Raw genomic sequence first — 12,341 nt, 5'->3', positions numbered from 1 at the left:
TAATAAAATTAAAAAAAAAGAATGTAAATACTTTCTCTTCTATTATTGCTAACTTTCGTCATGCCTAACAATAACTGATTCCATCAGCTTTTTTTTGGTTCCTATTTCTGTGGTGTGTACTTATCCACACTTTTCTTTTCAAAACTTATGTTTAAATTTGTTTCTTATAAACAACACATAGCAAGATTTTAAAACATTCGTTTTGATAAAATTTTAACAGATGTACTTACCCTGATTCCTGACACAGTTGGACTTAGTTAAAATATTTTCTTTTTTATATTCTATTCAACGTGTTTTCCTTTGCTTCTTTCTCCCTTCCATTTCAATGTTGTATAGAGAATCGATTGCTTTTACTCTATGTTGTTTCCTCCATTGATTTGGAAATTTCTGTTCTTTTGGTGGTTACTCTTGTATGTTTTAAAATTCGGAAATAGAGTCTACATGCAAAATAATTCGTGCAAGTGTACATATACAGTTTAAAGAAAATAATAAACTGATTGTCCAGATACCTCTTTCTAGGCCAAGAAACAGATCATTACCATATTCCAGAAGCCCCCCCATCCCTCTCACGTATTCCATCTCCTCTCCCACTCTCAAGATAAAGATAGCCTGAATTCTGTGTAAATTTCTTCCCTTTCTTTATTTTGTTTTGTACCACTTATACTTTATATTCAAAGACAACACAGTATTTGTTTTTGCCTTTTTGAATGTTATACAAATAGAATAATAGGTATAGCTTTCTGTGACTTGCTTCTTTTGTTTTAGATCATATTTTGAGGGGTATCTATGTTGATGTGGGTAACTGTTTCATTGATTTTCCAAAATTATATAATATTCCATTCTAAGAATATGTAAAAAAAGTGTTTATCATATTGCTGATAGATGTTTGGGTTGTTTTCTGTATTTTTTGCCATCCTGGCAATACATTTGTAGAATGTAAACACTCTACAAATCTCTGTGAGTACGTGTGTAAGGGCCTCTTTGGTTATATAGACAGAGAAAGAAATGCTGGTTATCCTTAACAAGTTAATCAGTAGTTTTAGTGCATATCTTTAATGCCTTAAGTAGTATTTCTGTCCTCCTTGTAAATAATTTATTACCCCCTTTTTTATTCCATATGATTGTGATAAACCACTCAGTTTCACTTTATTGGCAAATGCTAAAAATTGTTTTGTTTTGTTTTTTTACAAGTAGGGCTTAATAATTATTAATCAATACCCATTACTTATTATTAAAGTTACAAGATTTACCATCATGCTTACTAATTTCTCTGTTCGCTATTGCTTCTTGTTTCTCACTGCTTCCTTCTGGGATAAATTCCTGCTTATTCAAGCATATCTTATTTTAGTATTTCTTTTGGCAAAAGTAAACTACTGTGAGCACTAAACAATCTTTTTTTTTTTTTGAAAAATGTTCTTATTTATCTGTTGTTCTCTATTATTCTTGAATGATAGGTTTAGCATGGGCATATAATTTTTTTTTTTTTTTTGAGAAAAAGTTTCTCTCTTGTTGCCCAGGCTGGAGTGCAATGGTGCGATTTCAGCTCACTGCAACCTCTGCCTCCTGGGTTCAAGCTATTCTCTTGCCTCAGCCTCCTGAGTAGCTGGGATTACAGGTGCCCACCACCACGCCCAGCTAATTTTTTTTTTTTTTTTGAGACGGAGTCTCGCTCTGTTGCCCAGGCTGGAGTGCAGTGGTGCGATCTCTGCTCACTGCAAGCCCCGCCTCCCAGATTCACACCATTCTCCTGCCTCAGCCTCCCAAGTAGCTGGGACTACAGGCGCCTGGCACCACGCCCATCTAATTTTTTGTATTTTTGGTAGAGACAGGGTTTCACCGTATTAGCCGGGATGGTCTTGATCTCCTGACCTCGTGATCTGCCTGCCTCGGCCTCCCAAAGTGCTGGGATTACAGGCGTGAGCCACCGCGCCCTGCCTGTATTTTTAGTAGAGACAAGGTTTCACCACGTTGGCCAGGCTGGTCTCAAACTCCTGACTTCAGGTTATCTGCCTGCCTTGGTGTCCCAAAGTGCTGGGATTACAGGCGTGAGACACAGTGTCCGGACTGTTGCTTTACTTTCATTTTTGCTAATGACATGTTCTTTTGCTAGAAGTCTGTTTTTTTTCCCTCTCTGGTTGACTTTAAGCCTTTATTTTTATCTCTGCATTCTGTGGTTTCATTCTGATGTATGAAAGTATGCATTTGCTTTTATTTATCTTTTTGAGATATTGGTATACTTTTTCCAGAGGACTCATGTCTTTCATTCTAGAAACTCTACATCCATATATTTTTATATTGGCTTTCTCTCTCTCTCTTTTTTTTTTTTAATGAAAAAGTAATCTTTAATGTCAAAAATGCAAACTTGGGGAAGACAGAAAAGATCACACACAAGGCTGTCACTTCACACTTGGAAGGTTGCACAGCGTCCGGGCAGAGGCGCTCCTCACTTCCCAGATGGTTGGACAGCCAGGCAGAGGCACTCCTCACTTCCCAGACAGGGCGGCTGCTGGGCAGAGGCGCTTCTCACTTCCCGGACAGGGCGGCGGCCAGGCAGAGGGGCCCCTCACTTCCCAGATAGTTGGGCGGCCGCGCAGAGGCGCTCCTCCCTCCCAGTCAGTTGGCCAGCCGGGCAGAGGGGCTCCTCACTTCCCAGATGGTTGGCGGCTGAGCAGAGGCGCTTCCCACTTCCCAGACGGCTTTTTCTCTTTCTTTTGGGCTTGGCTATATATGTGTGTGTATGTGTGTGTGTGTGTGTGTGTATGTATGTGTGTATATATATACACATGTGTATGTATATTTGTACACGTGTGTGTATATATATGCACATATGTATATACATACACACACATATATATACACACATACACACACATATATGTATTTTAAGTCATCATTGTATTTTGTTTAGCATTTCTGTGTTTGAAGTGGAAAGGGATTCAGCTCAATCTCCATGTTATCAGATTATTCATCTCTTAGATTTCACAAAAGCAATATTATACTGTTTTATCTAGTATTCTCCAAACTCTGCTTGTTCTAAACTCATTTGTAAACTGTGTAGCTCAGGGGGAAGGAGAAATTTCTGATGCTGTCCCATAGAAGGGACTTATCTCCTGCATTAATAGTCTGAAATTTACATCTTAGCCCGTAAGTCTGACCTGTTCTTTGGTGGTCATGCATCAGTGGTAATGCATTGTTTGGTGGAATAGAGGGATGTGGAGGGAAACAGCCCAGTAAAAGCTAAAACAATCCCTTCAGATATTGAAGGAAAAAAAAAGAACCATGGAAAAACTATGGTGTAGTTGTCTATCCCCAACTACTGCACCTTTCAGAGATGTTAGGACCTAGCCAAAAATGAGAGAAAGAATCATATTCCCATTACTGGTGACTATAGAGTCACCTTATGAGTAAGGTTGGATGATTAAAGAACCAGCTTCACGAAACTGTAAGTTATTACTGTTGCTTTTGCAGATCCTTTGTCACATTGATTTGTGTGTGGTCAGTGCATAGTATTTATGTTTTGATCACAGACAGCTGAAGTTAACAAGATTTGATTTGAAATGTCAAGTTGTGGCTTCCTCTGTTTTGTGAGTTTCTTCCGAGAGAAGGCTGCAGTCTACGTACAGGAAGGGTGATTGTCCCTGTCTGTAATCATGCACACATATACTTATGGAGCAAGAGATGAGGTTTATATTAGAAGGACCATGCATGTCATATAAATGGAATAGGCATCCCTAAGTGAAACTTTTTCAGAGAAATGGAAATAGAGCTTGCAAGAAAGATGACAAAAAGAAATAAGAAAATAAAATGCTTAGTCAGATTGAGTATGTCACACTCATGTTTAATTTCATTTTCATCTCTCTATAAGCCGTTCCCATTCTGTTGAGGACTACACACTCCAAAAGATTTGACTGTAAATTTGGCCAAGGTTTGTGTGCTTCAATTCTGGGTAGATGTGTGCACCATTTTCAGTTTCTGACTGTCTTTTTTTGGCCTCTTGTGCGGGAGGTATGAGGCACAAGTTTTATCAATGGTTTATTTGGCTAGCACCATATACCATGGCATATGGAAATTCTATTTAGAGACATGGGGAGAAAATGTTTGTTGTTGTACTCACAGACAACTCTGTCTTTCATTTTTATCTCTTTGTAGCTTTGAAGCTCAGGAAAGAAGAGAAATCCACTGAGAACAGTCTGTAAAGGTAAGTGTATTTATTACATGGCCTTGACAAACATTGCCTTTACAACATTGATTTTTCTTTTATTCAGAGATTTAAACACTTGGACTAAAGATATAGCTGGCAGGACAACTTCCTTAACCACCTGCTTGTCCTCCCTCTTAGGCAAAAGTGCTGAGCAATAGTTAGCAGAGAGCAGGAGGAAATAAAATGATGTGTTGAGAGTAGACAAATGCAATTGTATGCTTGCTGACTTTTGCTTTCTTCTCAGCAGCTAAGACATTCCAATGGAGCTAAGTTTACTAAGATTAATGCTAGATGGAAAAAGAATGCACTTGTACCACTTCTGGCCAATAGTTAAATAAAACTAGCTGGCCAAATAAAGCATTTAAAATAAAATGCAGAGTGGCATTTCAATTGGGTTGAATGAAATTTATTGTGAAAGTCAGTTGTGCAGTTGCGTGGAAGAGCCAATTTTGTAGAAAGAAAAGAGCCACTGAATTTGGTGTATCTAATTTCATTCCACCCAGTCACTCTGAGCCCTAAATGAATTACAGGAAATGAACTTCCAGGCTTGAAGCAATGGGAAAAGTACCTACTCGGCCTCTTGTGAAACATTACAATCAAGTTGGTTTTTACATGGAAAAATGTAATTGTTTCCTCTTTGCTAGGTATATTTATGAGCATACCTCTGTACAGCTTTGTTCTTTGATTCATTGTTTAATTTCTGTTCTGCATGAAGTATTTTAATTTAAAGAATTCATTCTGGGCAATTATAGGGCTGCAGTTTCATCAAGAGTCTTTGGTGGCCAGGGTGAAATATGCTATAATTTTACATTTGTTTTCATCATAAATTACATTTTTGACACTTTTAGGGTTTTTCTGTCATTTTTATTGCAGCAATTATTACTATGACCACTTTAGTTAAAGTTGAAAAGCCATTTTGATTTACCATGTACTTTAAGTTCTTCCTAACTTCTTGACACATTTATTTCTGGGGCTGAATTTTTCATGTTTATTTGGAGGGCAAAGAAGAATTTTACAGGGATATTGGAGAAAACCCCTCTTAGATAATAAAAATATGAGTTATAAAATAATCCTCTTAGTATTTGCTTTGGGGCAACTAAACTCTGGTGCATGAAAACTGGTTGGCTTGGAATTTTGCCATAATTGTTGAACATCAGTGAAGAAATTACTATCTTAAGCAGTAGATAATTCTTATTTTTGGCCATACAACTACATGTCTCTGGACCATTGAGCCACATCTTGGAATAAAGAAATACTTGATAGCTTTTAGAAATAAATGCTCATGAATAATTGGATTTGGTGGTGATGTAGCCATCTTAACAACTTTGTAATCTTTTGGCACAGATATGGTGCTTCCTTTCCTCTTGGGGAATGTTTCCACACAGGCACAGTCCATTTTCTTTATTCTCAATGAAAATCTTTTGTTGAATTGGTACTCTGGAATCAGACATGGGTTTAGTCATGATTTGGCTTTTACTAGCTGTTGGACTGCAGACAACTTATTCACCCTCTTAGAGTCTCAGTTTCCTGATCTGTGAAGTGGGGATAATACTGTTTTTGGCTTCATGTAGGTGTGGAGAATTAAATGAAGTATTCTGTGTCAAGGACTTAGAAGTCCTGGCCCATAAGTGCTCAGTAGATGTGAGCTGCCACTGCTCTTATTAATATCATCATCATCACCATCATCGGCGGCAGCAGCAGCAGCAACAGCATCCTTATGAATTTATTCATTATACATTTTTATAAGTCTATTCTTTTTAGAAGCTTCAGGATAATATTTCTAAAAAAAGCATGTTGCTACCAAAGAAGGGAAAATTCTGCTTGGTCCTTAGGAATCAAATGAAAAGGTAACTTTCAGGTAATACAGGAAGTGAGGCCTCTGGAAGTGAAAAGTTATTAGGCTGAAGTTTTGTAGGTATTAGGAAAACTACCTTCTTTGGTTGTCATCAATTACTAGTTAATAGTCTTGAGAAATTAGGAATCTACTGCTAGTTAGCTTCTTCAAGAATTTTTAAAGAAAGCCTTGGTAGTATAGAGGGAATCCCCCCACCAATTTTTTTTTTCTGTCTTGTATGTTTTTCCTTCCTAACAGCATCTTTATTTCTTTTTGAGGTAATTAGGCTAGTGGAACTGTAACCAGGGGCCCTACCTAGGGACCTGCACGCAGCCTATGGATGGGTGTATGACCACAAGCTTGGCTAAGTAAATGCTGCTTCTTTGGAATTTGATTCTTTAGCTAAAGGATTCTCCCTTGTCCTAGGTGGGCATTCTGATCTGCCAACATGTACTATGAGACCACTGTTGCCTCCATGTCTGTCTTGGCTAGTCATGGCCTCCAAACCTTATTTTCCATTCTGCCATGGATTGGCTGAGACTCCAATATCCTTCCAATAATTCTTAAATTAGCCAATTTGTTTCTTCTGCTTGCAACTACAGAACCCTAACTGATAGTATAGTCTATTCATTAGTGAGCTAGATCTGGAATAAATATGGTATGTTTGGAGGTTTACAATTAAAATGCCACTCATTACTTTCTTTCATCATGTGTAAGTAGCTCAGTGTTTTGCAGTAGATTACAAAAAGTACAGAGTTCTTTATTAGACTCTCAAAAATGGGTTATTTTGCTGAAACTTCCCAGTACTCCTCTGTTTGGTACAGAGAAGCCACTCTTGGCTGCTTCTCTTAGCTCTCAAAGAAGGTGTATGTATGTGGGGGTAGAGCTGGAAATGAGAAGAGAAGCAGAGAAGTCATCCCCCCCAATTTCTGGGGCCCTGGTCTCTTTGTGTCATGGGGATTGTGAAGGGACTGAGATTTTCTTCAGTTTACCCCCAGCAACCCCAAACACAACAGGTATATTCTTTAGACATTTGTCTACTTTTCCCTGAATTTTTATTTCTCCTTTGAACACTGTTCTTACCCTACTGAACACCTTCATTTCAATGATGTGTAAAATGTGATTGAAAACTCAATTACTTCCAGTTCTGGCATTGCTTGTGGAATGGAGAATGAGAATGGAATGGGCAAGTTTTCTCTATTTCCCCTTGTGTCTTATTTGTTGACTACTTCTGTGCTCTGTGCAGTGCCTAGAACAAAACTGGTTAATTTTTTTTTTAACAGGGATATCAATTTTGCACTCCTACTGTGAATAAATAGCATGACAGTATTATATGGAAGGAAGAGCCTTAGCTGGGGCATTAGGAAACATTCCTTCTAGTTTTGGCTCTGCCATTTGCTAGCTTTGTGACTCTGTGCAAGATTCCTAACTTTCTTTAAGATCTCAGGTTCCTCACCTGTAAAATGAGGATAACTTTTGCCCTATTTATTGCACAGGGCTGTTTTGAGGATCACATGAAGACAATATATATGAAAGTGCTTAGTAAATTTTAACAAATGCATAACATCAGTGTATTACTATCATGCCATGAATATTTCTTAAATAGATGAAAATTTGAGGGGCTTGTTTTAGGAGGCTGAGTAGGAAAAAGAGACAAATTAAACAACAACAACAACAACAACAACAACAACAACAACAACCTTGTATAGTGCTTGTGCTGGGTGTTCACATTTGTGCTTCCAGCTCCTCTCTCTTCTAAATGGCTCTGCACCATGGGCCTAACCTCTATTGCAGGCATTCTCTGGGCTCCCTTGTTTGCTGGCTTTCTGTTGTATTAGCCAGGGGAAGGAACTGGATGAAGACCTGGGAACACGAGGTTGAAATATTCTTCCCTACTTTCTTCCCTGCAGCACTGTGGGTTGGCAATGGCTGTATCCCTCTAAGGAAGGCCACAGTTCCTTTTGGGGGCCTCTCTTCAGCGGCTACAGCTCTTTCTACTGTCTGGTAACTGCCTCTTCCCTTTCCCCCTTTGAGTCTGGAGTGTTAATGGAATTTTTGCTAACTCCAGCACACTAGACCATCCCTTAGTGGTCTTCCCTTAACCCTGCCTTCACCCCAGGTGAAGATGTCATCTCCTTCCTGCTGTGACCTTGATTGTACAAAGGAACTTTTTTCTTTATGTATTTTTCCACCATCCTCAGCCCAATTCAGCAAATATCTTTTTAGGATTTAGTGTGTGCCAGGGAAAAAGTAAGTCTTTATTGTACACTTTTAAGAAACGGACATTTTGATTGCATAGTTGGAGATATTATATCATTTTTTTTTAAAAGCAAGTTTTGGTAAATTGGAAAGCTTTATAGTAACCTCAGTGTATAAAGAAATACCATATTGTACTTATATGCGTTACAAATTACCTTTTACATTTTATTTTTATTTTTATCAAAGCAGTGTATCTACATTGTTTAAATAAAACAGCATTAAATAGCAAATATTTAAAAACTGCAACATCTATGCCTTCTTTCTACCTCTCTCTGGATTGCTTCCCCAGAATTAGCAACTTTTTATTCTGATATTTCTGGTGTTTACCTCTCTCTTTCTAAATAATGTACTTATATTATTTTTTCCTAATTTATCAGTTTTAGCAATAGCTCTCTGATCCTTTCCACTCTTACCACTTCTGGTCCCCACAGCCTCCTGACGTAGTTATATTACAATTTTTATTTAAATCAACAGGTAATATTTACATTGTCATGATTATGTAATTTTTTTCTGTTGCTAAGCCAAATGGTATTTGTTATGTTTTCTTTAATATAAAATTTTTTGTCTTTCTTGGAATTAATATGTGCTTTTAAAAAAATTTGCCTACTTTAGGCATCTACCTTACAAGGTAGGTAGTAATAGCATGTCAATTTCATAGGTGGGTCATATTAGTATTTCCATTTTATAGTTGTAGAAATTGAGACTTAAGGCTAAGTATTTTTTCCAAGGTCACATAGCTAGTAAGTGTTAGAACTGGGAGAAGACACCAGTCAGTCTGTTCACAGAGCATGCATTCTTAATCATTATATTACTTACAAATACTGTCACTTCAGTTATCTTGATGGCTACTTAAAAAAAATTTCTGAGTTCTATCTTCAGAGATTCAAAATCAGTGGGGCTGAGATGGAGAACCAAAAATCTGTATTGTAAAAAGCTCTAGGGGTGATTCCATTGATCAGCAGGTTTGAGAACTTCTGTTCCATATCCTATCATTACCGTAATTACCATTATCACAATCATGATCATCAACATTGTTATCATCTTCATCATCATCACCACCACTACCATCAGCAATAACATGTCTTGCTCAGTGCTCTCAGTAATTGACTAGAAATCCTGGTGTCTGTTAAAGCAGCTACTTTTTGACTTCATAGGTGAGATCATCACACTAGTGGGTGATTCAGTAATAATTCATCTGGCCATTTTTTTTTCTTTTTTTTTTGAGAAGTGCTTTGGGAGAAATTGCGTCCCATAGAAGTAGACAAGCTTATTTTTTTTCAGCTCAGCCGGTTGTTGCTTTATCTGGTACAAAAGCAATGAGAACTTTGTCCCTGTACTTAACTCTGACCTTTAAGGGACTTTTTTTTTTTCTTTTTTCCCTGAGAGTTCCCTAAATGACATCTGGGGAAATACAAAGTCCTAGTGAAAGAGAAACTTTGAAGTCTTTGTTCTGTTTGATTTCCACTTCCCCCACTATCACACCCCCAACTAACCACCCCCTCACCCCTTGCTTATGGCATTTCTTGTTTATCACGTATGAGAGAAGCAATAAAATTTGGCCTGGGGTTTTCTCATCCCTAGGTGTGAAATTATTTCAGAACTATAATAATAATACTTTGCATTTGTATAGTGCTTTTATTTGAAGATCTAAAAGTGTTCTTTTGGTGTTAATAGAGCTTCCCATCACCCTCTGAAGTAGGTAAGTATTATTAGAGGATATTTCCTTCAAGAACATTTTCACTTTACATACCATGTGTGGCTTGAAAATGCTTTTGTATTATTTGGGAATCTCAACTCTTTAAAGTGCTATACATATAAGGCAATTCTTTTATTTATATTCAATCTTCATTAATGCCCAGAACATTGAGGGAAATGCAATTCCTCATAAATGAATGTGGCGTTATTTAGAAAGTATTAGAATAAAAGCAGTTTGGTATTGCCTTTTATTGGAATGTTTTGAAAATATTTAATAATGCTCATTAGCTACAGAACTACCTGTTGTACAGTTAGTTTTCCTTTTTTTTAAGGTAGCAGGATTTGCAGGAAGGAAAATATTAAATAACTAGTGGTGTCGGGTCTTAGAACCCAATCCTCCAAAGTGTGGTACCTTAGCATGCTGAGTACTTTGAACTGAAGGAAATACATTGGAAAGCCCTCAGAACCAAGGTCTTTGTGGCAGTCTCCCATAATCCTGTCTCCTACTTCTCTTCCTCCCCTTAAGCAAGTCATATAAACCAGAATTCCTCTTCCCTAAGGTGGGTCATAGAAACTAGAATGTCTCTTCCCCACAGCAAGCCATTAAACCTAGAAAAGTCACTCTCTTCCTTCTCCCTTGAAGATCCTCATTCCACAGAGGCCCTGCTCCATACTGGGGAGAAAGAATGTTACACAGAGAGGCCAAGAAGAATCTGAATAGTCAGGCCTTGCTGATCCCCACCCCCACCCCCACCACCGCCAATCTATTTTCTATTTCCAGTAGAACACACCCCTTTTGTTCTACCACATTTCTACACAGCTGTGCATTCTTCACTGAACCTAAGCATAAAAACTATTTTCGTTTAGTCTTTGGGTCTTCATTTCGGAAGGCTGCTATGTCACATAAAACTTTGATTAAATACATTTGTTATGCTTTTCTCTTGCTGACCTGTCTTTTGTTATAGGAATGTCGGCTGTGACTCTTGTGAGAGGTGAGGAAAGGTATCACACCTTTCCATCCCTACAGTGGTAACTTGGCCTGGTGTTGTGGAATCCTTTGGTTGCTCATGATGTGTCAAATCAACTAAAAATACAAACTGAGTGTGCATTCTGATTTAAAGATTTCATTCTGAAAAATTGTTTTGAATGCTGCATGAATTGCAAGCATGCATACATGCATAACTGGTTACTTTTTTTTTCTCTAAATGTTGGGAAGTTCTAAGTGGTGTTTGGAGTGTCTACTCACTTAAGGTCATTGATGCAAAAATGCTGCAGGTCTGTTATAGCACAAAACATTTTTTAAAAGGCCCTCTGAACTTTAGTCCACTCTGGTCACCATGAGAGGCTTCTTGTCCATGCAGTGTTGGGTAGTCCTGTTGTATCTGTGCAAAGAAGGCTGGGATTTTCACTGTGGCTTCAAGGCCTTGGTAGTCATTTTCCCAGTATCCCATCACTATCCCAATCAAAAGTCCTGTCACCTCTCTAGAGTTCTGCCAGGAAGCAGGGTGCCAGCGTCCACTACTTTAAGGAACTGCTCCAGCTTCTCTCCAATACCAGGAAAGCCCAATCCTTACTGTACTCCAACTGCCCACCTAAACAGATCAAAGAACAACACTTTTAAGCAAAACAAAACAACCCAAATTGTCTTTATTTTGGACCTTTCTGCTGGGATGTAACACATTCCCTTCAATGAATTTAGGCTTTTTCGAAAAAGAAAAGTCTTTAATGGAGACTGGATTTAGGGGATTGGTGGTTGTCTTTTAGCATCTTTTGCGTTTGAATATGTCTGGGAGACAAAGGGAAGAAGGCAAAGTCTTGAAGTTTTTGAGATGCGAAAGGGAACAGTATACACAGGAGGGATAACAAAGAGTACAAATTGATATTTTAAAATTATGCTGCCCCTAATTCAACACTGAGACAAGGTGATGCCTCACCATTTGTGTGGTACTTTATGACTCCCATGATAAGTGTCAGATGATCACATGATTAATCCTTTTTCTGGCATCTCAGTTGTCTTTTTTTTGTAGAGAGAATTCACTGAAGACCCATCATCTAAAGATTTTGGGGAATGTGGGTGGAATTATGAATCTCTGCATCATTTTCTCCTGAGTCTTTGCTCAAAGGAGGCCACATAAATTTGCTGCTAATTATGTGAAGATGGATTTATCACCGAAGATGCCTTTGGCTGCAAATAATCAAAAAGTCAACTTGAAATGGTTCAAACAATAGGGGAATTAAAAGAAAAAAGCTCCCTGCCCACTGCAAGTCTACCTGCTGCCCCAGGGATGTCATGATTGATGGGAAGGCATTATAGAATCCTGGCTCCAAATGTCTGGAATCTAACTGCAATCC

The 12,341-nt window shown here is 38.1% G+C and overlaps 1 protein-coding gene across 9 annotated transcripts in view; it reads left to right on the top strand.

Annotated features, from left to right (window-relative positions):
* Positions 1 to 12,341, top strand: part of FHIT (fragile histidine triad diadenosine triphosphatase) — a 1,510,123-nt gene that overhangs the window by 46,708 nt on the left and 1,451,074 nt on the right. For all 9 annotated transcript variants that reach the window (XM_055383480.2, XM_055383484.2, XM_055383482.2 and 6 more), the window contains exon 2: positions 4,150 to 4,198. The gene's annotated coding sequence lies outside the window, so the exon portion shown is untranslated. The remainder of the gene's footprint in view (positions 1 to 4,149; positions 4,199 to 12,341) is intronic.

The sequence above is a fragment of the Gorilla gorilla genome, chromosome 2 (genome assembly GCF_029281585.2).
Source record: "Gorilla gorilla gorilla isolate KB3781 chromosome 2, NHGRI_mGorGor1-v2.1_pri, whole genome shotgun sequence".
Taxonomy (NCBI): Eukaryota; Metazoa; Chordata; class Mammalia; order Primates; family Hominidae; genus Gorilla; species Gorilla gorilla.
The sequence above is the reverse complement of the archived record's forward strand: the minus strand, read 5'-3'. Positions and strand labels throughout refer to the sequence as shown.